Here is a 27,588-nt window from a genome sequence, read left to right as displayed (position 1 = left end):
CCCTGAAATCTAAAAATAGAAAAGGAAATAAGTATATATATGCAAAGGATAGAAGTAGTTGAATGTTTCTTATAAGCAGATGTTATGGAGCAGATATGATTGAAAATTTCTTTTAATAATACTCTGAAGCTAACCAATCAACAAAAGTTAAGTTAGAGAGGACTCATTCTTCCTTATTTTTGTTTACTGTTTTGAGATAAATCGTTATTTCACTTCAAGACTTACCAGAGGCATTGTTTCCTCTAGGATGCTATCTTTGAACTCCAAGTCCAGATATTTGTCCACAGCTAGTTGCTAGATCCCCAGTGCTTTTTCAGATCTTTTATTGCAGTGTAATAATTTGTTTATGTGATTGTCTTCTCTACTTGACTATCAACCCCTAAAGAAAGTTCATTGGACTAGATAGGTTGCATTTTCTCCAGGACTGAACAGTCTTTATCTTTAAAAACAGCTTTGACAGTTTAATGGACATACAGTAAACTGCATATATTTCAAGTGTACAATCTGATAAGTTTTGACATATATGTATGCCCATCGGGCCATCATCATAACGAGAGTGAACTTGGTCATCACCCCCCCCCCCCCCAAGTGTCCTTGTATGGATGAGATGGATTTAAATGAAACTTTAGAAGAGATACTGATTGTAGAGAACTTAAAATATTCTGGATAAAAATGTCGGTGGGGGAAGTTTATGTAATTTGTAGCAGTTAGATCACAACCTTCCAGGCAGGATATGAGGTAGCCTTTTTATTTATTACTTTTTTTCTCTTCTTAGAGAGAGGGAAAGAGGGAGCACAAGTAGGGTAGAGGGGCAGAGAGAGAAAAAGGAAGAATCTTAAGTAGGCTCTATGCCCAGTGTGGAGCCCAACCAGGGCTTGATCCCATGACCTTGGGGTTATGACCTGAGCTGAAAGAGGAGTTAGACGCTCAACAGACTAAGCCATCCAGTTGCCCCTGGAAATGTCTTTTTAAGACTCATTCTGGCCTATTGAAATCCTCTCCCTGCATCACATCTTCTCAAGAAATGGTGCCTTGAGTTTGATGTTAACCTTAGTGAGTTTGGAACTCAGTAAAAACCAATAAAAGCTAATACTGTAGGTCATTAATTCTAGGTTTATATTTTAATTCCTTGAAATGAGGATTCATCTTGCAATCAGTAATGTGTCATGATTTAATTAGCATTTTATTTTAATCAGTATATAAAGTAATAGTTAATCTTAATATTAATTTTATCTCCTATTATACAAAATCTGCTTCTTTGTGGTTAAAGGATCAGAGACAGAATGCCTATTATATTTTCTCTAAGTTTACAGTTTCCTATTAAGCCATTCATGGTTCTGTTTTTTTGTGTAGTCTCCTGAGGTTTGAATTGTGAGCCTGTTGCTATAGGACTCAGCGAGAGTCAGTTGGAAAGATACAGGAAAATGAAAAGCCCTTTGATGTTAAGATAACCTGATGTAGCTATGAGATGTTACTGTTTTCAAAAATAATTAAAACCATTTTTGAAATTTGTACAAGTCATTGTGTAAAGAAAGACTTGTTTTAGGGCCCTACCCAAAAAAGGCATATTAATTGGACCAGAAAGAAGGACTGACTAATCAAAGGGCAGGAAGGAGAATGTGGAAAATAAACCTTATTATAAATTTAATCTGGACTCACCCTGTCAAATTAGAGGTATAGATCAGAAGTTTTATACTGTTGTTATTGTTGAGTTTGTGTCTTTGGGGCTGCTGCTCACTGGGTATATTCACACACTGGGTGTGTTGCCTGGCAAGTTCCAAACACTGTTGTAATTTAAATGAAAGGCCAGTAGTAAAGAAGGGATATTGATCACATGACAGGCTGTCCTGATGGTGTCAAGATGGAACGTATTGTGTTTGTATTAATCACAACCTGGGGTTTTTTGTCTTGTTCTTTGGGATTAGAAATGTGCTTTTATTGGACATGAAGAGTACATCCATTTCTCAGGATCAGAGTCATTTTTACCAGGGACCTAGGACCAGATTGTTAAAGAACAATGAGAAGTAAGACTGTCAAGTGGCCCGACCAGCATATTCTCTTATTTTAGGTAGAGCTACACGGAAAACTAAATTACAATCAGAAGACCACTTGATGAGGACAGAATCATCAAGGTTAATAGTGTGATAAATAACAGAAACAGAGTGCATAAATTAGTGGTTGAGGGTACCCTCTCTCTGTGTCATGCTTGTTCAAAACCAGTTTCTAGTATTTAAGCTTTGTTTATTTGTGGTTCAAAATTGACCATCTCTCTACTATTTATTTCCACAGTCTTATTTAGGCTACTGTATAATTGGTTAAGTTTCAAGTTGACTCAATTATCATTATATGCCTATCTTAACTGCTATGTTTATGTACCAAACTCTCAGTCATATATCACAGACAATATCTTGTCTGAGTTAATATTTTGGTTTACTCTTGCATTTGAATAACCACTTCTGTGTGATTTGTGACTTTTTAGGTTTATATGTTTGTATGTATTTGAAATTTTAATAGTTTATCTTTTAAATTATGATCTAATTCTTGAATAGGGAGATTCTTTGTCATTGCCTTCATGCGCTATCATAGATAGCAGATTTCAAAATACCTCCAAATATTTTAGGACTTTGGAATGGTTTCTGGATTCTGGGTAGGCCATGTGAAAAAGGGAGATTGAAGAGGGTCAAAACATTGGTTTTGGCAGTTTCCTTGAAGCAAGTTTCAGTGTTCAGGTACAATCAGAGTTGGCTTAAAAGTAAGGTGGATACATCAAGCCTTTCTTGAATATCCATATTTCCTCCATTATAGTCACTCTGACAGACTTATTAATCTCTTTATCTTCCTTTTTTGTTTCACTTTTTTCTCCTATCAATAATGGAGAATGATTCTCAATTCATGCAAATGAATATTACTATACAGATAAGTGTAGCTGACAGTCACTGAATGCTAATTTTATTATTCACATTTAGCATGTGCATAAATTAAGTCGTGTTGTTCAAGTTTCTTTATGCAATTGTTATGAAATGAATAGTTCTTAAGCTAAAGTCATTCTCTTACTAACTTTGTTTTTACACTTCTTTATAAATATACCTATGAAGATTATTTCCCTTTCCTATTTTTTAGAAAGGAAGAATTATAAGTAGAAAGTTAACAATGGGAAGGATGTGCGTTCATTTGCATGAAATTATTGTTAAGGACAAAATTACTATACAAGTATTTATAATGTTGAGATTGCATGCAGTACATAATAATTACGTTATTATACTTTAAATCTTCTATTGGTCAGAATTGTCAGTTTATAAGAGTAACCTTTGAGGAAAAATGAATTAAAGGAAATGGGTAGAGAACAAACCAATGAGAAATCTTACTGGGGAGGTAGTGGTATGGTAGAGACTGATGAGCTTTTAACTAAACCATATTTTCTCTTCTTGACCCATAGTTAAACCACATTTCCCAGTTTCCTTAGCACTCAGGTATAGCCTGAGTGTTGATGATCTATCCATTGTCATGAGAGTAGAAGTGACAAGCTCCATTTTCAGGTTTGGCTTGTGGAACTCTGACATAATCTTCCAACTTCTTCTTCTATCATTTTGGCAGAGCTTGTCCCAGTGGCCTGGGAAACCACATTTTAGGTATATGGGGTCACAGAAAGGAAGAATTCGGACTTCCTGCATTGCTGTTGAGATGAAAGTCCTTGATAGTCAGAAGAAAAAATAAATTGGCTTTATATGAACAAGAAATTATTGTGCTTGAGCCATCCTGCATTTTTGAGTTTGTTAGCTAGTATTACCTTAACTAATATAACTGGAAGCAAAGAATTTCTTGATAATCCTTTCATAATTTTTAGTATGCTATTTTTAATCCATCAAAACTACATAACCTTAAAAAGATATCATTATGCTTTTAAAAAAATTCAGGAAGGGCTTTATTGAAATGACACAAGTAGTTATTGTTAGTAGGGACTCAGTTATTAGTAGGTGACCATAAAAATCAGGAAATCCTTGACATGCAAGGGGGCTTTAAAGTTGTGGAGAAACAAAAGTCATGTCTTTATTTTTACTATACACATTGACTTCTAAGGAGGAAAAAAGTCTCAGACACCAATGAGAAACATGTTGTTATCTTCATTGTTGGTGTTGTGTTTGGATTGTATGTGTTTTGTTCATGTTCAGCAGTATGTGCAAGATATCCTTCCTTCCATTGAAGTATGCTAGGCAAGAACAGGATGATTGGGATACAGCCACTTTGAGGCAAACACATTTTCTACCTTCAAAGACTGAGTTTATCGTTAAGAAAATGACCCCATAATTGACTAATTACATGTTTAACGTGCTGTAAAGAATTACATAGTACTAAGTGAATGTATTATGAGGGATTCTACTCAAAAAAGGGGGTTGGGGTAACAAGAGGGGTCTCCTATGAGAAAGTAACGTAGAAGCTGAGAACTCAAATTTGAGTATGACCTATCAAGGTAAGGAAGTGAGGCAAGTGGGCAAGGGATATTCAAGGAATCAGGAAAGCAGAAGAATAGGAGAACAGAAATTATGCATTGGGAGGGTATGATGAAAGACTGAAGAAGGAGAGAAGCATTGGATGTGGCAAGGGCTTCCTTAGTTATGTTGAGGAGTTGAACTGTGTATTAACAGTCACAGGATACTGTGTGTTTTTGAGCAGATTGACAGAAAGAGATTCGTAATTTAAAGTGATCATTCAGTTTCTAGTATGGTGAAGGATTTAAAGAAAGGAAATAATGACATGTTGGGAATTATTTCCCAGTTGGGGATTGAGGTCAGTAGTCCAGCTGAGAGATGATGGGGATTTGTACTAGGGTAATGGCAGTATACATGGAGAACTGAGGACCAATTTCAAAGATCTTTAGGAGGAAGAATTGTCAGCATTTTGTGATTAATTGGATTTGAGGGTGAGAGCAGAGTCAAGGATAACTTCCTGATTGCTGAGTTATGTCATTGGGTAGATGACATGTTATTTTACCAAAATAGGGAAAATTGACAAAAATATAGGAGGAAAGATAATGAGTTTATTTTTGGACATGTTGAGTTTAGACCTCTAAAAGAGTCAAGTGGCTTATTTAAGTATTTATATACTTACCTAATTTGTGTCCATAATTAAGTAGTTGGATTAAGGGTCTGAGATTTAGAAGACAGATCTGGGTTGGAGAAAATGTTAGAATTTAATGTTCCTTAGAAATGCTTTTGTTCAAACCAGTTTTTAGCTTTTTTTTTTTCTTTTTCTTTCTCTTTCTTTTTTACATTTGTGGAGGCTGTAAGTCTAAAATCAAGGTGTCAGCAGAGCCATGCTCACTCTAAAACCTATAGACAAGGAGGTTTTTTTGACTTTCCCAGCTTCTGGTGTCCTCAGGAATTCCTTGGCTTATAGCAGCAAACTTATCTCTGCCACTAGTCTTTGCCAAAACATGGCTGTCTTCTCCCTTTGTGTTTTTATAGTTTTAGATGATACACCTCTATCTGCATCTGTCTCCTCTTCTACGGATACCTTTCCTATTGGATTAAGGACACACCTGTTCTAGTATGACCTTATCTTAACTAATTACATCTGCAATGACCCTTTTTCCAAATAAGATCACATTCTGAGGCACTAGGCAACCCCATTATTTTATAGATGGAGGAAATTATTCTTAGCAGCATGTATTCATAGAATGCTTTATTGTTTCCATAGCACTTTATATGATCTCTTTTATTCCTTAACACTTATCTGAGGAACTATTGTCTCCATATTTGTAATTGAGAAATCTAAGACTTGAGGTCAACGTTTCTAAGGCTTCTTACTACTTTGAAGATATGAACCCTTCTGCAGAGGATTAAAGTGACTTGCAAATATAGGGGCAGGTAAAGATATTGCAAGAGCAAGGACCGAGGTTTGGCTGGTCTTGCAAGGTCATTTGCTTCATGGCGTTTTTATCAGAAAGTCTGGATGAAATTGCCGAGTAGAGCTAGAGCAAAATAATGGAACTTGTTAATCTGCTCTTGAGACAAAATAACCTCACTCTAATTCATGGGACATGTCTAATAGGAGTGCCAGCCTTCAGAGCTACTTTCCCATTGATGAAAAGAGTAAGTGGTGTGTTTTAATCTCTCCAGCAGTTTTAACATAATAGCATAAACTAGGTGGCTTATGAACAACAGGAGTTTATTTATTTTTTCCACTTCCAGAGGCTGGGAAGTCTAAGATAAAGATGTAGGCATATTTGGTGTCTTGTGAAGATCTGCTTCCTGGTTCATAGATGCCATATTCTTTCTGGATCCTTATATGTTGGAGAGGGCAAGGACACACTCTGAGTCTCTTTTATAAGGGCACTATTCCCACTCATGAGGGTTCCACCTTCAAGACTTAATCACTTTCTAAAGGTCCCACCTTCAAACACTATCACACTGGGTGTTAGGAATTAACATACGAATTTTGGGGCTGGTGTGGCAGGGGAGCTACAAACATTCAATCTATAGCAAGGTAGGGATAAGTACAAAAGCTTCCTCTCACAAGAGTAGAAGACTCAGCTGGAATTCTCTTCTCTGTAATCCAAAATGAAGATGTGAGGGAGAGTTCGTCCCTGTAACAGTGTCTCTAAATTATAGAATCAAGTACTTAACTTTCATATCTAGAAAGTGGAATCAGGATGGAATATCTTTAAACTTAAATATTAGAGGGAAAGGAATAACTCTTTAAAATTATTATAACAAGTAATTGTGGGCTTTTTGTCCCTGAAGACCTTGAAAATAGCAAAGTCCTTATACTGCTGAAGGCAAAGGGATGAGCTAGGGAATCCTGTGAGAATTGGTTCTGCCCAGTGATGCTAAGATTGTACACTATTGTGTTGAGATTTACAAGTGTAATGTAAACACTGTAATTGCTTATTATTTTTGCTATTTTAAGTGGCTACCAGTAGAAAAAAATTTGTACTATCTGAATAATCTGGAATTTCTAAAATTGTTTCATTTTCTTGAATGTTAACAGCCCTATTTTAGTATTTAAATTTAAAACTCTTGAACTTATCCAATCAAGAACCATTGGCCTTTGAATGTAAACTAGAATCCATTTTACCCAATAGTAGCATTGATATTTATATTCTTACAGAATCATAGTTAGGCTCAGATATGTTGAGGAGTCTCACTTAGAAAAAAAAATAAGGAAGTGGGGCGCCTGGGTGGCTTAGTCGGTGGAGCGTCCAACTTCAGCTCAGGTCATGATCTCGCAGTCTGTGAGTTCCAGCCCCGCGTCGGGCTCTGTGCTGACAGCTCAGAGCCTGGAGCCTGCTTCGGATTCTGTGTCTCCCTCTCTCTCTGTCCCTCCCCTGCTCATGCTCTGTCTCTCTCTCTCTCTCTCTCTCTCTCAAAAATAAGTAAACTTTAAAAAAGTTAAAGTTATTTAAAAAATTAAAAAACAGAAAAAAAGGAAGCATCTATGAAAAGAAACAGATTAAAAGCATCTTTGAAAAGCTCATGTCATTCAGCAAGTCCTAGTTTATTTGAAGAAGCAACTATGAGCTTCAGAAATTCACTCATACTCAGTGACTATGGTGTTATCAGAGAGATAATTGTACAAGATCTTATTGAGATAGTATCTTTATTGGAAGTTATTAGAGACTTCTCTAGCCTGATTATATGTGTTAAGTCTAACGGTGATTTAACAATTCTAATCCTAGCACAAGTGAGTGACCAGGACATATCAGCAAGTTCTTAAATCTTTTGAATCGTCAAGGGACATTGAAATACGTTTCTCTTGCCACGCCTCTTCTTTTTAGGAAGAAGAAAATACATTCCATACCAATTAGCCCTAGGTAGGGTTCATCATTGGTTTATTGCATATTTCCCCACTGTTTTTTGATGCTAATTTTACTAGAAAAGATGGTCCTTAAATAGTAAAACTGTCATTATGTTATATGTGGATTTAGGAAAATCACCAAAATTAACTTGGCTCTGTTAGATTTCAAGCACTTAGTGACTGTATAATGAAAGGCAAGGGAAATTTTGGAAAAAATTAAAAACACACTCAAAACTGATATTGTAATTTCTAAGGCTATAGAATGATACTCTTATGAAATAGATGATGCTAAAATACTGAAATTGGAAAGAATTGTTAGTAGATTTTTTGAGATTATTAAAACTATTAAAAATGCAACTAATCAGTTTCAGAGTCTGAAGTACTGGTAAAATTGGTATGATGCCAGAAAAAGCATGCCTCTTGTAAAAGTTCTTTTGGTAAAGCAAGTGAAGGGAGGCATTAAGTTTTTAGTATAGAGTCTCAGCCTTTAGTAGGCAAAATAATTACTGGATGAGTTTATACAAGTTAGAGATTTTGGCTTAATTTCCTACCTCCTCTCAGAGTTTCAGATTCTCTAGGTCTTGGGTGGTTGCTTGGGACTGTGCCTTTTTAAAAACGAAGCATCCTTACATAATCCTAATGCAGGTGGACATGGGACTGCTTTAGTACTATTAAAAGTCAATTTCCTGGCCATTTGGATAAATCTCAGTATCATAGTATTTATTAAAAGAATCCAAATTGAAATTAGCATGTGCTGTATTATACCTTTTTATAAGTTCAAAACAGAGTTGACTTGTACCCTGTTAGAAGACAGAATAGTGATTACAATAGTCCTCGTTGCTGGAGGACTGTGAATAGAAAGGCATGAGGGGACCTTCTGCGTTTTGGGAATATTTTATTTCTTGATAGGTACTGGTAAAATAAGTGTTTTCATTTGTGAGTAGTATGCCTTGAATATGTATGTTACATTTCATTTAAATAGTAGTTAATTGCCTGAGTGCCTGTAGTCTTTCTTTTAAAGGCAAGTCAATATTTCTGAATAGCTGGGCCACCAACTACTGTCTGTGATAAATTGGATTTAATAATAATGCAAACGATAAATTGGAATTTATGTAAATGGATGACTATAAAACTAAGCCTCACTTAAAACAATCTGGTATTACAGTGCCACTGGTATTTTTTGTTTTAAGCTGAGTATATTTTAAAGAAATCATATAAAGATTCCATAAATGGCGCCCCTGGGTGGCTCAGTCAGTTAAGTGACTGACTTGAGCTCAGGTCATGATCTCATGGTTTATGGGTTTGAACTCTGCATTGGGCTCTGTGCTGACAGCTCAGAGCCTGGAGCCTGCTTTGGATTCTGGGTCTCCCTCTGTCTCTGCCTCTCCACAACTTGTGCTCTGTTTCTCTCTCTCTTTCAAAAATTAAAATAAACTGTTGTGCCCAGAATTCGTGATCCCCAAAGACCACCAGGGAGCCGAGAGCCTTTATTCGAGCTAGCTCGAGCTCAATCCCCTACGTGCACCGACACAGCGGTGAGATACCGAAGAGAGAGCGAGTTTCCAAAGCACAAAGGTTTTATAGGGGTCTAGGGGCAGTTGGTGAGGTAATGGCTGTGGCCTCAGCCGATTGGCTGGGGAAGGGTTGGAGTCCTGTTACGCAGGAAACTGGGCGTGTTTTGATTGGGAAGTTTGAACAGGTGAGCGGGAGGTTACTCAAGGGGAGGAGGCGTGGTCTGAGGTTTCTGCGATTTTCCCGGAAAGGGGGTGTGTCGGGGACACAGTCACTCAAGGTGGAGGACACAGAACAAGATGGAGTCAGCTGGCGTAGGTCCACTCTTTCATAAACATTAAAAAAAAAAAAAAGGATTCCACAAATATTGAAAGTGATGGCCTTGTAAGTGTGTCATTATTTTATTGTTTTTATAGATATTTTTCTTTGTAACGTGTGATGGTGTGGTTGGTCATTTTGCTTTGATGTGCATGCTGTTATGAATTTCTTTGAATTATTTTCTAGTTTCTTTAAAATTTTTTTTAACATTTATTTATTTTTGAGACAGAGAGAGACAGCATGAATGGGGGAGGGTCAGAGAGAGAGGGAGACACAGAATCTGAAACAGGCTCCAGGCTCTGAGCTGTCAGCACAGAGCCTGACGCGGGGCTCAAACTCATGGACCGCGAGATCATGACCTGAGCTGAAGTCCGACGCTTAACCGACTGAGCCACCCAGGCGCCCCTCTAGTTCCTTTTTATCAGAAAAGGAATTAGAAAGTTTTTATAAAGTAAAATAGATTGTTTTCTAATCCTTTTATTTTTTTCCCATTTTCCTTTGTACCTTTAACATGAGAATTGTCTTCCTCATCAAAAATCTGTCGAAGATTTTCATCTCTTTAGTCTCTATGATGTCATTTATTTTATTTGTTTACCAATAGACATCACACACAGCTTGAGTCTTTTACTTGTTCAGTGGGACATCCTGAAACCCATTCAAGCAGTTTGTTTTTGAACATTTCCACACACTTGTTTCCTTTTAGAGACATGTAGGGAAGGATTGTGGAGATGGCCTGTGGATCCTGTCTTTAGAGCCACATACCAGAGAAGTTTGGAAATGCAAAGCTGGGGAGCAAGCTGCAATGCTGTGCTTAAAAAAAAAAAAAAACCATGTAGACTACTAAGAAGTTTTAGTGGAAAGGGAGTGAGAGGTGAGGCACAATGAAGTAGAAGCCAGAGACGGTGATTAAAAAGGAAAGCATCTCTTAAGTGGGAAAACTGTAGAAGACCAAAATATTCCCCCTGAAGAAGAGAGAATTAATGAGTACATAATAGCTACTTTGAAATATTTTGTGAATGTTGTGTAGAAGATGCAGTAATTTTTTCTGCCACTCAAAAGAAGTAATTAGAAACATTGGGTATCAGTTTGAGGTAGAATACTTTTGATCAAATATAAGAAAGTTTTTCTGGAAATTAGAACCATCCCAGTGTGGGGGTTAGTGCCCCACTGCTGGAAGCAGTAAGACATATTTTAGATTACTAACAGTAAGCAGTGTTGTGGAGGGAGTTACTATTTAGTGAGAGGCTGGACTATATGACCTTTGGTGTCCTTTCCAATTCTTGGATTCTGTGATTTCATGAGGAACAGTAGAGATGTAGTTATAACTTAATTAAAAACAAGGACAGTCACCCCATTCCTACACATTCTCACTCTCTCCAGAAAAAGTTAATCGGTCTAAACCACTTATAAGAGGAATCTGATTAATCTCTGTAATTTAATGTTGTATGAATAATATTATTCATGGTAGATTATGCAAGATAAAGAGAGAATAAGCAATGACAGGATAAATATATATATATTTTTAATGTCTATTTAATTTTGAGAGATAGAGACAGAGGGCAAACAGGGTAGGGGAAGAGAGAGACGGAGACACAAAATCCGAAGCAGGCTCCAGGTTCTGAGCTGTCAGCACAGAGCCCGACGTGGGGCTCGAACTCACAAACTGCGAGATCATGACTTGAGCTGAAGTCAGACCCTTAGCTGACTGTGCCACCCAGGCACCCCAGGATAAATATTTTTGATTGAGATATCACAAATGGAGGACAATATACTCAACTCTATTGTAATCATGAATATCTTTTTAAACATTTAATTATAAACATAAATTTTCCCTCAAATACACTATGAACTCATGATGGGCTTCAATAATTATTTTATTTCAATTTAACAAAATTATTAGCACAAGTGACCCAGTGGTATTAAAAGATATTTTAAAGGAGCTATATAAACTAATTTAAGATTCAGATTGTTTGAGATAAAATTTTTTTCATAAGAATTCATTGGGGATGGTTATTTTTATGTTATTCTGATCACAAAGCATATATTCATTTTCTTGTGTGTTCGAAATGCTGTATTTGGTGTAGATTTTATTATGCTAGTGGGAATTTTAGTTCTCAATTTGTGTTAAGCAGAGTCTTTACGAAGAGGAAAGCATAAAGTATATCTATAATTGTAAAGACAGTCAGTGGCAACTTGTGGAAGATTTTTCCATTAAGAAGGACCAGTGAAACCCAATAGAGTAAGGGTGTATAAATTTCTAAGTGATTCCTTTGATTTGATTTGACAAGGAATAAGTATTTGTAAATAAAGCTTGCAGAAATCAAGAAGGCTTATTATTATGACAGTCTTGCCATTATTCCTTTTCCCACATGACAGTATTTGAGTTATTAAAATAAATACCAGGGGCTAGGGCTAATGCTAGAAATACTGAGAAACAGGTCATAATTGGTTCAAGCCCATCCTTCTTCCTCTATTCTTTTCTAGAAGAGCCCAATGTCCTAAGTGCCTAATGTATAGATAAGCCAGACTTGTGACCCATGTTTTAAACCATTCCCCAATTATCTTTGGGTTTAGTTTCTCAGAAGACTTCTCTCTGAAACTGAGCTGATAAATTAGTTCATGTGAAGATACTAAGATGTTCCAGTCTCCGTTTCTGGCCTTGCGATAAAATTCAAAAATAGATTGTCTTGTATTGATTCATATATTTCTAGATTTGCAGAGGGGTCATCTTATTTCAAATATTATTTCATAGATGAATAACTTGAGGACAGGATACTTAAGTCAACCTAAATAATTCTTCTGATTTTCTTTCAAGACATTGTCTGCTGATAATCAAATCTGTTAGTAGTCAGATATGCAAAATGATGCTGTATGTTCACAATAGAGGAAATTGTTTAAAACAAAATCTATTGTTGACTGGAATATAAGGATATAAGTATATAGTCATCTACAATACTGACGGAAATTTATATTGTTACAGATGTCTTGAAAGTAATCTGAAATCTATTAAAAGAAAAATATGTATACCTTTGACATAGTAGTCCCCACTTACAGTGATCTAGCTCATAGAAATGAAAGCTTCAGTATATAAGGATCTAGTAGCTATTTATTGCAGCATTATTTATAGTGACAAAAATCTAGAGATAAGTGGAATGTCTTTGGTAGGACAATAGTTAAATTCATTAATTCAACAAATATTAAACACTAACTATGAGCCAGAGCTACTTTAGATACTTGGGATATATTAGTGTACAAAACAGTTGAGAGTGAAGCTTACATTATAGGATGGGGGAGAAAAACATAAAAGATCATATCGTGAAATGAGTATGTGTATAGTATGATTAAATGAGATGGTAGTGATGTAGGTTGACAATTTAAATAGCATCTTATGATTGCCTATTTGTAAAGGTGACATTTTAGCAAGGAATTGAAAGGGATTATCAGAAAAATAATCCATACAGGTACCTGGGTGGTCCAGTTGGTTGAGCATCCAACTCTTCATTTTGGCTCAGGTCATGATCCCATGGTTTGTGAGATTGAGCCCTGCATTGTGCTCTGCACTGATAGTGCAGACCCTCCTTGGGATTTTCTCTCTCCCCTTCTGTCTCTGTCCCTTTCCTGTTTGCATGCACACTTGCTCTCAAAATAAATAAACAGTAAAAAAAAGAAGAAAAATATTCCAGACAGAGGGATCAAGTTGAGCAAATGCCCCAAGGAAGAAACATCTCTGATATGTTTTATGTGAGGAAGTGCTCTGAATAAGGAGGAGAAGACCAGGAGATACATCTGGCTTCACATTAGATGACACCACCCATGAGACTGGGTGGTGTTGCCAATGGAATGAGAAGATCTGAGAACAGGGTCCTAGACTTGCACCTTGGAGTACTCAAATACTAAGAATTTGGGGAGAAGCAAAGGAGACTGAATAAGAACAACCAGTGAAGTAGAAGGAAAAGCCAAACTGAAGACGGAAAACTTGGGGAAAAAAGTGAAAATCTAACAAGTGAAGGAATTAATAAATAGGATTAAGTGCTATTGATAGAGTAAGTAGGATGGGGACTGAGAATTGATTATTGATGTAATGATGTGGAGGTCATTGGTAACCTAGATAGGAGCAATTTTAGAAGAGATAAGGGGGCACAAGTGTGATTAGAATGAATCTGTCTTAGTTAACTTTGGCTGCTATAATGAAATAGTATAAACTGGGTGGCTTAAACAACAAACATTTGTTTCTCATAGTTCCGGAGGCTGGAAGTCTGGGTTCAGGGTGCCAGGAGGCTAGGGTTTTTGATGGATGCCCTGTTGCTGGTTTATAGATAGCTATCTTGCTGGGTCCTCACACAGCAGAAACAGAGCTAGCTAGGTCTCTGGCTTCTTATAAGGGTACTAATCTTATTCACAAGGACTCCACCCTCATGATATAATTACATCCCAAATGTTCCACCTTTAGGTATCATTGCTTTGGGATTAGGGTTTCAACATGAATTTGGGGGGAATACCAATATTCAACCCACTGCATTCCTCCCCTGTACACCACCCCCGGCCAAATATATTTATTCCATCCCAGCAGCTCCAAAGTCTTAACTCATGCCAGCACCAACTCTAAAGTCTAATGTCCCAAGTCACTTAAATATCTAAACCAAATATGAATGAGACTTGACGTATGATTCATTTTGGAGCAAGTTGCTTTCCAGCAGTGAACCAAATATGTTACATGCTTGAAAAGTACAATGGTGGGCCAGGCATAGGATAGACAATTCCACTCCATAGGGAGAAATAGGAAAGAAGGAAGGAGTGATGGGTCCCAAGCAAGTCCAAAGTCTGGCAAGACAAGCTCCAGGAGATTTTAAGTTTTGAGAATAATCCTCTTTGACTTGATGCCTTGCCTTGATGCTTTGCCTTTCAGACCCACTGGGGTAGCAGTCATGCTTTTTGGATCCACTACAGTGGAGGTCCTACCCCAGCAGCTCTGCCAGGCAGGGGCCCTAGGCTTCTGCTGACCAGTTCTTTCTCTACTACTTTGAGTTGGGTCCTGTCCTCATGGCTTTGGGCAGACGTCATCTGGCCTGTTGAGAGTGAGGTAATGGTCCTGCCTTTTCAAAATGAGGAGGGTCTTGATCTCTGAATTGCCTTCAGGGTCATTCTTCCTTTGTTTTGAAGAATAGTGCCTATGTGCAGCTGAACAGCTCTGTGGTTCTGTCTCATACAGTCCGTGAAGTTTGATAATTTTCATTTCTTCCCATCTCCTTCCCTTTCAATTAAACATACCAAGAGATCTATATTTACTAACTTGTAGAGATGTTCAGGATATATTATGGATGACAACGTGCCTGGTTCAGGTCATTAATGATCCTATTTCAATATAAATAATGAAACAAATGAAAAACCCCACCTGGCATTATGTATGTGCTTATATATGTAGATACATATTTACATATGTCTGTGAACAAGAAGAAATGGATGAAAGTTGTCACACTGTTAATGCCAGTCACTTGTTATGAGAAGGGGGGATGATAGAATTAGAACATGGGCAATGTTGGGAAGGGATGTTGTTTGGCTTTGTCTTTAAACATCTTTGTATTTATCATTTTGCTTGCCTCAAAGAGCATGCATTAGAGTTAAAATCTGAACTCCATTTACAGGGGTAAATGAAGGTTAAGCCAAACAGTTTAGTGATTATCACAGATTTGAGAAATTATGATCCAGATCAAGGAATTACAGCATATAATTGAGAACTTTCAATAAAACTGGACACTAACAAAATGATTCTTATAGAACTGTAAGGACACAAATAGTCTCATATTTGTAAATAGTCAACCTGAATTGACACCGCAGAAAATGAATACACGGAGTCTTAGGGTTTGCACTTCCTCTGACCAGTTCATCTTGAGACCTCACAAGGTGAAAGCCACCAATACAAACAAAGCCAGGACAGTTGTAGCTCTCTTGTCCATGGACTTTGGAGACTGAACCATCACAAAATTATCCATAAAAAGACTCATTTTTTGAAAGGATAAAAATTGCATTTTATTTAATAATATTATTGCCTATCTGTTACTCTTCCTGAGTTCTAATGAGGAAGACATGCTCAAAATTTCAGGATCTGTGATTGAAATACATGTCCAGAACTAAAATAATTTTAGAGAAATGTACCATTTACCTAACTTGGATGGAGACACCCATTTACATAGGTGTACAATGATCAGGATTTAGAACTTGTCAACTTTTTTTAAGTGCCTCTAGGAGACTGACAGGTAACTGAGTCACAAAGATAGGTTGAAGAAAATAGAGTGGCAGTGTTTGTCATCTTGGAGCACACTTACTCCATTAAGATTAATTTTAACACTTTGAAAGCTAAATCATGCATTATAGACTGGGTAAAATTCTTCTTTTTTTAAAATTTTAATAGGCCCATGTGGTGTTTTTAACAGGGTGCTGTTGACATTTTTGGTGGGCATTTCTTCCTTGTAAAGCAATGTCTTACATCTTGCAAGATGGTTATCATTATGCACCCTCTGCAATTAATTGCACATAGCACCCCACCTCCACCTCCACTCTCCCACCCCTGGATATTACAACAATCACTGTCCTTCACATTTTCGTGTGTCTGCTAGGAAGAGAGCTCCACTCTGGGCTATGAGCCCAACGTTAGGGTTAGGGAATAGTGTTATATTTTTTAGTAATATGTATTGTTTCAGCTCGACCAAACTCAAAATGTTGAACAAGTCATTTAATTTTGCTTTTGCCATTGAGATCTGTGACATTTTGTGACGCATGTCATTAAAAATTGTTTTAAATGATTGTTTATTTTTGAGAGAGAGAGAGACAGAGCACAAGTGGGGGAGGGACAGAGAGAGAGGGAGACACAGAATCTAAAGCAGGCTCCAGTCTCCAGGCTCCAAGCTGTTAGCACAGAGCCTGATGTGAGGCTCAAACCCACAAACTAGGAGATCGTGACCTGAGCCTACGTCGGATGCTCAACCACCTGAGCCACCCAGGCACCCCTTGATTCATCTTTGAAAAGAGACTTTACCTCTTTTTTTGGACAAAAGTCCATTAAAAATGTTAGAGTTTATTCCTTTAGCGAAATATTAATTATGTTTATATATTTCTTATACATTTGAAAATGTTCCAACAATTCATTAAAAGTTGATGGGTTGTCCCCTCAATTAAGGTACTCAAAAAAACCTTACTGATTAATTTTTTAAAAAGCTAATAAATCACAGAACTGTTTAAGGAAAAGGAAGTGAACTAAATCTATGACCTTTCTGGCACAGGCTTCACTCCCATCAACAGAGTTGTACATTTATGGTTCAATATAAATAATAAATAACAGTGGGTGACAAACCTAGAGGGAGAAAAAAGCAGGAGGTGAGGCATTCTATAGTCTTGCTGTGCATTATCTTCAACACATTTGTTGCATTGTGGTTTTTTGAGGACTAGGCTTCCAGAGTGTTGCTTGCTAATGGATACTAACTAGAAGGTGAGAAATCTCCCTGTCACTTACTATGGTCAGAGAAGGAAAAGATATTTGTTGAATGGTTAGACACATATCCAGTAGTCGACTGACTGCCTAATACACAATTTATTGGAAAGACTTGAACCTCCCCCACTGGACAGAACTTGGTTTCATGCATGTGTTGATACCATTGCTAAACCAAAAAGTAGATGGCAGGAGAGGTATCCTGAGGATAAGGAAAGAGCATACTTTTGCATTCAGCAAAGACCTGGATTTAAATACCAGTTATGTTACACATTTACTTTGGGAAAGATAATATTTCCACAGAGGCTTTCTCATATATTTCTCCCTCATTTCTTAGGACAGTCATTGGAGCTAATGTCTGCAGAATACTCACTTTTTTTTCCAGCCTTTCTTTTCTGTGTCTCTTCTCCTTCCATTTCCTTCCTTTTCCTTCAATTTCCTTCCAAATGTTACATGTTAGATTTCACTGCAATGCGCTGATATATTCCCATACAAGTAACAAAGTTAACATTGGAACTAGAAATGATTTTCCACATCAGCCACATATTTTTTTAGCAATATTAAAATAAATACATGGTAGTGTGTCTCAGCTTGTAGCAATATGGAAGTGTACTCCTTTCTTAGGAATAGCTCCCTAGATTAACTTAATTTCTTAGCATCAGTTTCTTCATGTTGTTGTACACAGTGATATAAGAGGTTTCTCTCTTGAGGAGCTTCTGTAGTGATCATAATAGCTTGTGCAGGGCCGTGTATAATAAACATTTACAAATAGTAACTTAATGGATCGAATATAAAAAGAAATAGAGGAAACTCAAAACCTTTTCTTTTTTTGAGCCTGCTATCCAGATGTTCTGCAAGAAAGAATTCTATTGTTTGTACTTTGCCATGGGGTCCATCAGATATCCTAGAACTCTAGTTCAAAGTATATTATTACCTTCCTATTTTTATTACTGGTTTTTGAAGTTTTGGAAATACTTAGCATTGAGTCCTTTAGTTCATATTAGATCTTGCCAGGCCTGTATTACGCTCTCTAGGGTACCAGATGAATGTCGAATTACCAGAATATCTAAAAAGCAATGAAATTCTGATAAGGAAATTTCCAATCTGCTTCTTTCTATAAAGCACATGATGACATATATATGTACTATATATTTTGTATATAAATTTTTATACTATATGAAGTTGAGTTAGCTTATTGTCAATAATAATTTTTTATAAAGTTATCAAGAGAAAGTCAGTGTTGTTGAAAGATTTAAGTGGCAAAGAGAAAGTATATAGTACAGGGAGAATGTCCTAGAATATTACTGACTTACGAACATAACGTGTGTGCCAGGAAGCTCCTTTTTATTAAGGAACACTTATTCCATTTGAAACAGGCATCATATTTTATGTAAAAATATCTGAATATTTTTCTCTAAATTTAGATTGATATTTCATATATTTGAGTTTGATATATATATGTGTTTTTGCCCTAAATGATAGCATGCATTCTGTCCCTAGTGTCTCTGTATTGATCCAGGATTGGCACGTATAGCATTATGCAGTATTGTATTTTAAACTAAGTGCTGATAAGTAATAGTACTTTCTGCAATTGTATGCCTTTTAAAAATAGAATAAACTGTAATTTTACTTTGGTACTCTTAGCAAATGCATTTTATGTTTTAATTATGAAATATTTGCTGAAATTTAGGGAAACTCTTGATGTTTGGAATCAAGTTGACTTGAAGGATAGAGGAGAAATTTTAATAATTATGGCAAAGGAGATTTTATCCATTTCTAGCAATAAGTTATGCCTATGATAGCGTGCTTGCTGTCCCATATCAGGCTAAGGGTGCCATTCATGAATAAGTCATGCTTTGTTAATGTGTTTTTTTCCCCCATGCAGTACTTGCAAGTTTTATAGACAGATCAAGTAATATGTCTTTTAAAAAAAAAACATAGAATATGAAAAGGGCAAGTGACAGTATTAGGTGGTATCTATATCTGTATACCAAGCTTTTTAAGCTCTTTGCCATGCTAGGAAAGCAGGATTCAGTTTGTTTTTATATAACAACTTTATTAAGCTTACTTTTAAATATAACAGCTTTACTTATTTTTAAATTTTTTATTTTAAAAACTAATTAATTTTTAATTTTAATTCTAACTAGACTTTATTATTTAGAGAAGTTTTAGGTTCACAGAAAAATTGAGGGCAGGGCACAGAGATTCCCATGTATCTCCTGCTTCCACACATGCACCTCTTCTTTCCCCCTTTATCAGCATACTCCACAAGAATGGTACATTTACTACCATTGATGAACCTGTATTGACACATTATAATTACCCAAAGACTGTAGTTTACATTAAGATCCATCCTCAAGTCAGTATATATAGCATTTTTGTAGATTTCAGTGTGCATGTTACAGAGATCTGATGTTCACCTGTATATGTAAACCTGTATATGTATATTTTTAAAAATTTCAAATAATGTTTTTTTTTTAATTTTTGAGAGAGAGAGAGAGAGAGAGAGAGAGAGAGAGAGAGAGAGCGCTAGGCAGGGACAGAAAGAGAGACACAGAACCTGAAGCAGTCTACAGGCTCTGAACCATCAGCACAGAGCCCGACATGGGGCTCGAATTCACGATCATGACCTGAGCCGAAGTGGGATGCTCAAATGACTGAGACTCCCAGGCAAGCCAAAAACCTATATATTTTTAAATTTTCCTGGAATTTTCTTCTTTGTCTGTGGGTTATTTAGAAGTGTGTTGCTTAACTTCCAAATATTTAGGGATTAGTTCTTATAAATTTCTGTTACTGATTTTTAGCTTAATTATACTATAATTGTAGTAGTTTTCTATGGAAGCTATGGAATAAATTAGAGTAAACTTAATGGCTGAAAACATTACAAATTTATTATCTTTCAGTTCAGTAGTTGAGGATTATGAAGTGGTTTCCCTGGGTGAAAATAGATGGATGAATGGATAAAGATAATGTAATATATATATCATGGACTATTATTCAGCCATAAAAAAGAATAAAATCTTGCCATTTGTAATGACCTGGTTGGAGCTAGGGAGTATAAGGCTAAGCAAAGTAAGTGAGTCAAAGACAAATACCATATGATTTCACTTATATGTGAAATTTAAGAAACAAAACAAATGAGCAAAAGAAAAAGAGAGACAAATCCAGAAACAGACTCTTAGCTGTAGAGAACAAACAGAAGGTAAGAAGGTAGGGGGATGGGTGAAATAGGTGATTGGGAGTAAGGTGGTGGTGAGCCCTGACTGGGTGTTGTTTGGAACTATTGAATAACTCTATTGTATACCTGAAAGTAATATTATACTGTATGTTAACTATACTAGAATTAAAATGAAAACTTAATTAAAAAAATAAAAAAGTCCCCAATCCATTTATATATTGTAATGAAAGATGTTACTTGAAGGAGGGTTTATACACAGTATAGTTTGAAGCATTAAGCATATGATTTTTTGTTTTGTTTTGTTTTGTTTTCTACAACTTGAATATTTATTGAACAGATACTACTAAAATACCTAAAACACACGGGGTACTTGTGGGCGCATCAGTAAACATCACATTGTTAAAAAGCCTGCATTTTTACCAGTGCACAGCTGCAACACTGCATAAATGCTACAGGTGCAGAGTACTATTTTCTTGCTCTACTTACACAGCTGATATACCTATTCTAACAAAGAAGGATGCGGAGGAAAACGTACAAGAAACTCAAGCCAGTAAGGGAGCAAGAAGAGAATGAAGAAGTGCAGTGTGTGCATCACCAGTGTTAATAGTCAGAAGCAGAACAGTACAGAACAAAGCTTGCTCTCTCAGAAGAAGAGCTACAACACAGTTAAATAAAAATTAAGGTGGGCCTTCAGACTGGCTCATACAACAACAATCCATGAGTAGATGGTATTGTCTGATTATATCTTTCTTTATCCATTTCACTGGGAGCTGGGACAGAAATGTTAATTCTACACCTTCCTTCCTTCCTTATTAAAATTGGTAAAAAAGAGCACTCTACCTTTAAAAAAAATTTATAAAGACATTTTTTCCAACTTAATTTTTGGGAAAGGTGTAATTTTCATACTCCTACTCAGATGCCAGGTTTTTTTTTTTTTTTGGATTTTTTTGAAGAGGACATTTATTTTAAAAGTTTGCCCCCCCCCCAAATATCCCTTCAAACAGAAGAACCAAAAGAGAGCCCTAAAAATGCCTGTAAAATTATTGTTTTTCTTTCTCTAAGCTAGACAGGTGAGGCTCCCGAAAAGAAGTCAGTAAATAACAGTTTTGTGGTTGCTTCCGCTCCAGTGACTGTGTGTCCATGAGCGCCAGCCAAGAGATGTAAGTCTCTTACTCTCTCTGGTAGCATTTGTCCAACCTACAACACTGAAGAAGAAAGCCGCACTGAGGACACAAGGAAACAAATCAATCCAGTCTAGAGAACAACATTCAGGCAGAGTACCAACACCTTCATAGAACATGGAAATAAAAAGTAACTCCATCAGAGCTACCTTGGCAAGAAGCATGTTGAAAGTCCAAAATAATACCGTTCATCAGTGCCTCAGGTCCTATGGTAGCATCTTGACCACTTACCACAAGGAAACAACGAGTTTCAAACTAGTTCTATACATCAAAAAAAAAAAATGGATAAAATATAGAGATATACAGACAACTGATGAACATAAACTACTAGGGTTGTTACATCCAAATTGAAAAAAAAATTGGGGACTCTCAGCCTCTGCAAGAAGCAGAGTGAGCTTCAGGAGCTGTGTGAGTGAAAAAGCAGGAGTGGACCTGTGGGTGAGAGCAGAGGGAGTCTGAGTTGTGCAAGACACCATCGTCGAGAGCCAGGCCTGAAGGCCCACCCCTAAGGGTTGTAAATGTCAATTCACAGTGTGAAATTATGAGCATTTTCACTTGAGTCAAGATGATTAAAAGCTGGTTGGATGACACCCATTTTTTCCACTGCAAATTCTCTAAAGCAAGGCTCAGAGTCCCATAGTTTCTTCTTATACTTGATGATTTACACAGAAAAAATTCCCATATACGATATCACGATCTCATCAATACCAACACACCGATACAAATGGAGGTGTTTTGATTAAAAAGATTAGAGGTGACCGACGCCTGGGGAGTGGAGTTCGTTGCTGCTAAGAGGAGCCAGGGAGGCAGCATCCATCTCTTCATCCTTTTGCCCTTCACCTCCTTTGGGACAGGAAGTCTTTCCACAGGAAGCTTTCCCTCCATTTCCTTGTCTGACCTAGACAGACAGCTCTGGGTAATAAGCCATTCTGAGAGTTGTAACAGTCTTGGCTTTGCACCCTCTGTCTCTTCAGTCCAGGGAGACCAACAGACAAAAGTTCACTCTCTCCTCTCTACACCTGAAACACAAATGTGGATGAAGAAGGGCATCATGCTAGAAAAGACATCTGGGGTGGAGGAGGGAGGTACATGACTTTTCCCATATGTTTCTACACATAAGATTAAAAACACTTACATCTTAATGAAAGAAGATGTTACTTGAAGGATGGCTTATACACAGTGTAGTTTCAAGGATTTAAGCTCATGGCTTATCCAGTTTGCTTCTATACATAAATTTACCGGCACTTATATCTTAATGAAAGGAAATGTTACTGGGAAGATGCATTACACACACTGTTGTTTAAAAAAAAAAAATCACGATGACAGTGAAGCTGCATTTTTTTCTGGAGTCTGTGGGGGAGGGGGGAATCCATTTCCTTGATCTTTCTAGCTTTTAGAGGCTGCCCATAATCCTTGGCTCATGGGCCTCCTCCTTCATCTTCAGAGTCAGCAATGTTGTGTGGAGCCTTAATGTTGCTATCTTTCTTCTCCCTCTTCTGTCTTCTTCCACTTTAAAGGAACTTGTAGATAACATTAGGTTCATCTGAAAAATCCAGAATGCCAACTGTATTTTAAGGTCACTAAATTAGCAGTCTTAATTTCACTGGTGACCCTAATTCCTACTTTCCATGTAACTTAGTATATTTACAGGCTTCAGGGATTAGTATACATCTTTATGGGCCCATCATTCTGCCTGCCACATTCAGAAAACATATGTCATGTGATATCAGTTGTTAAAAATTTTTCAGATTTGTTTTATGCCCAGAAATATGGTGGTTCTTGTTGAATGCTACATGTGTACTTGAAAAGAATATGTTTTCTCTTGTCCTGAGATGGAATGTCAATTAGGTCAAGTAGAATATATCCTTAACTGATTTTTTCTGTCTACTTATTAATTACCAAGAGAGGAGTGTTGAAATTCCCAACTAAAATTGAGAATTTTCTATTTCTACTTTTAGTTCTATCAGTTTTTGCTTCATATACTTTGAAGCTCCAGCTTTAGGTACATACATGTTTAGGGTTATATTCTCTTGGTGAATTAACTTTTTTTGTTATTATGAAATAGTCTTCTTTATATCTGGTAAAATGTCTTGTTCTGAAAACCACTTTGTCTGAAAATAATATAGCTCCTGTAGCTTTCTTATGATTCATTTCAATTCTATTATCTGTGTCATTATTTTTAAAGTGGATTTCTTGTATGGAGTATATAGTTGGTTTTCCTTTTTTAAATATATAGTTTGACAACTCTGCCTTTTAATGTAGGCTTTTAGGCCATTTGTATTTAATAGAATTTTCTATATGCTCACATTGAAATGTATTATCTTACTAATTTTCAAAGTAGACTTATTTTTTTTAACTTAAATTCAAGTTAAATAACATACAGTGTGGTCTTGGCTTCAGGAGTAGGACCCAGTGATTCATCTCTGACATATGAAACCTAGTGCTCATCCCAAAAAGTGCCCTCCTTAATTCCCATCACATTTGGGGGATAATGGTATGCGTGTGTAAGTTTATCAATTGTAATAAAGCGCTCTGGTATGGGATGTTGATAGTGAGGGTGGTTGGGGCAGAGATGCAGGGGTAGGTAGTTTCTGCTCCATTTTGTTGTGAATGTAAAACTGCTCAAAAAAAGTAAGGCAACTTTGGCAATAAAGTGGAGCTGAAACTACTACCCCTGCGTCTCTGTTGCAGCCTCCCTCACTGTCAACATCCCACACCAGAGTTGTGTGTTTATTACAATCGATAAACTTACACACGCATACCATTATCACCCAAATTCCACTGTATATACCAGGGGTCAATCCCAGTGCTACACAGTCTCTGGGTTTTGACAAATGTGCAATGACACATATACACTATTACAGTGTACTCTAGAATAGTTTTACTACCCTAAAAATCCTCTTTTCTCTGTTCATTCACATTTTCCTCTCTCCCAACCCTTGGTATAACACTGATACCCTCATCATCTCTTTTTATCAGAATGTTAAATAGTTGTAATCATACAGTAAGTAGCCTTTTCACTTAGTAAAATGTACTTACGATTCCTCCATGTCATTTCATGACTTGTTCACTCTTTTTTTTTTTTTTTTTTTTACTGCTGAATAAGATTCTTTTGGATATGCCACAGTTTACTTATCTGTTCATCTACTGAAGGCCATCATTATTGCTTCCAAGTTTGGGCAGTTATGAATAAAGCTACTATAAGCATCAGTATGCAGGTTTTTGTGTGGTCATGTTTTTAGCTCTTTTGGCTAAAAACCAATATACATGATGGTTGGATCATATGGTGAGAGTATGTTTAGTTTTGTAAGAACTGCCAAACTATCTTCCAAGGGGACTATGCAATTTTGCATTTTCACCAGCAGTGAATGAGAATTCTTGTTACTCCAGAGCATGCCTGGCGTTTGGTGTTGTCGGTGTTCTGGATTTTGGCCTTTCTAATAGATGTGCACTGATATCTTGTTGTTTCAGTTTGTATTTCTCTGATGACATATAATGTGGAGCATCTTTTCATATGTTTATTATTTATATATCTTCCTTGGTAAGGTGTCTGTTCAGGTCTAGAATCTATTTCTCGTTGAGTTAAAAAAAAATTTTTTTTTTTTAACATTTATTGTTGAGAGACAGACAGCACGAGCAGGGGAGGGGCAGAGAGAGGGAGAGACACAGAATCTGAAGCAGGCTCCGGGCTCTGAGCTGTCAGCACAGAGCCCGACATGGAGCTTGAACTCACAAACCACGAGATCATGACCTGAGAGGAAGTCAAACCCTTTACCGACTGAGCCACCCAGTTACCCCACTTGTTGAGTTTTAAGAGTTCTTCCTATATTTTGGATAACAGTCCTTCATCAGGCATGTCTTTTGCAAATATTTTCTCCCAGTTTGTAACCTGTCTTCCTGTTCTCTTGGCAGTGTCTTTTGCGGAGCCAAAGTTTGTTTGTTTGTTTGTTTGTTTTATATATGAAATTTATTGTCAAATTGGTTTTCATACAACACCCAGTGCTCATCCCAAAAGGTGCCCTCCTCAATACCCATCACCCACCCTCTCCTCCCTCCCACCCCCCATCAACCCTTAGTTTGTTCTCAGTTCTCAACAGTCTCTTATGCTTTGTGGAGCCAAAGTTTTTAAATTTAATGAAGTCCAGCTTATTATTTCCTCCATGGGTTGTGCCTTTAATGTTATATTTAATGTCATTGCCATGTATTTAAAAAGTCATTAGGTTTTCTGCTGTTTTCCTCAGTAGTTTTATAGTTTTGTGTTTGCATTTAGGTCTATGATCCATTTTGAGTCAATTTTTGTGGAAGGTGTAGGGGCTATTTTTAATATATTCTTCTATGTTTTCTTTTTTCTCAATATTATTATTTTAACTCAATATTATTATTTTATCTATATTATTGGTTTATAAACTATATGTCTCTGTTTCATCTTAGTGGTTATTCTAGGGTTTAAAAAATAAATCTTTAATGTATCATGGAGTGCCCTCAAATAATATTATACCTCTTTTCAGTGAAAGAATGTTATAATAAGATATCTTCATTTGTTCTTCTTTCCTTTGTGCAATTTTTTCATATATTTTGGTTTGATGTGTTTTATAAACTTTGTGATAAGTTATTTTTTTCTCTAAAGAGTTAATATTTTTAAGGAGATTAAAAAGGCAAGAAAAATAGTTTTTATATGTGCCTATATAGTCACAGATCTGGTGCTCTTTATTCCTCTGTAATTCCATATTTTCATCAAGTATCCCTTTCCTTCTTTCTGAAGAGCTTCCTTCAAGCATTCTTGCAGCCCAGATCTAATGGCAATTGATTCTCTCAACTTTTGTTTGTTTGAAAGTCTTCATTAATTTCTCTTCATTTTGGAAGATAGTGTCACTGGGTATAGAATTCTAGTTTTCGGGGCGCCTGGGTGGCACAGTCGGTTGAGCGTCCGACTTCAGCCAGGTCACGATCTCACGGTCCGTGAGTTCGAGCCCCGCATCAGGCTCTGGGCTGATGGCTCAGAGCCTGGAGCCTGTTTCGGATTCTGTGTCTCCCTCTCTCTCTGCCCCTCCCCCGTTCATGCTCTGTCTCTCTCTGTCCCAAAAATAAATAAACGTTGAAAAAAAAATTTAAAAAAGAATTCTAGTTTTCTTTCAGTATTTTAAATATGTTACTCTCTTTTCTTCTGGCTTGGAGAGTTTCTAATGAGAAATAGGCTTAATTATTGTTTTTGTTCCTCTGTTGGTCATGTTCTTTCCCCCACCCCCCAAATGCTTTTAAAATCATCTCTTTATCACAGGTTTTTAGAAATTAAATTATGGTGTGCCTTGTTATATATTTCTTTCTGTTTGTTATTTTGGGCTACACTGACACTCTTTGACTTGTTTTTATAATTTTTATTAAATTTAGAAAATGTGTGGCCACTGTTTCTTTAAATCTTTTCTGTCTTTTCCCTTCTTTGTGAGACTGTGATTACAAATTATTTGCCATTGTCCCACAAGTCGTGAGCTCAGTGTTTCTTTGCTATCTTTTCCTTTGTGTGCTTTATATGTAATAGTTTTTCTTGCTATGTCTTCAAGTTCACAGATCTTTTCTTCTGCAGTCTATAATATGTTAATCTCATCTGGTATAGTTTTTATTTTGGACACTTCATTTATTTTTCTTTTGTTTAATTTTGATAGTATCTTTTATGTCTCCTCATTTATGCTCATGTTTTCCTCTATATTCTTTGTTTTCTTTTTTTAAAGTGTGGTTGACATACAATAGTATATTAATTTCAGGTATACAACATTTATATGCATTATGAAATGACCACCACGATATATATAACTTCCATGTGTCACCATATAATGTTGTTACATATTATTAACCATATTCCCAATATGTGTATTGTATTCCTGGCTTATTTATTTTATAACTGGAAATTTGTACCTTTAATATCCTTCTCCTATTTCACCCATTTCATCCCTTCCCTCCCTCTGGCAACCACCAGATTGTTCACTGTATTTATGAGTCTCTTTCTGTTTAATTTCATTTATTCCTTTGTTTTGTTTTCAGATTCTGCCTATAAATAAAATCATATGGTATTTGTCTTTCTCCGCCCGACTTATTTCACTTAGCATAATATACTCTAGAGCCATCCA

The 27,588-nt window shown here is 36.5% G+C and overlaps 1 long non-coding RNA gene across 1 annotated transcript in view; it reads right to left on the bottom strand.

The window, feature by feature from the left end:
* The window catches only part of LOC121041299 (uncharacterized), a 28,882-nt gene extending 6,713 nt beyond the window's left edge, over positions 1–22,169 (bottom strand). Inside the window, exon 1 of the long non-coding RNA XR_005795656.1 lies at positions 22,058–22,169. This is a non-coding gene — a long non-coding RNA (uncharacterized LOC121041299). The remainder of the gene's footprint in view (positions 1–22,057) is intronic.
* Between the last annotated feature and the right edge of the window lie 5,419 nt (positions 22,170–27,588).

Source organism: Herpailurus yagouaroundi, unplaced genomic scaffold (genome assembly GCF_014898765.1).
Source record: "Herpailurus yagouaroundi ecotype Mexico unplaced genomic scaffold, PumYag 29, whole genome shotgun sequence".
Lineage (NCBI taxonomy): Eukaryota > Metazoa > Chordata > Mammalia > Carnivora > Felidae > Herpailurus > Herpailurus yagouaroundi.
The sequence above is the reverse complement of the archived record's forward strand: the minus strand, read 5'-3'. Positions and strand labels throughout refer to the sequence as shown.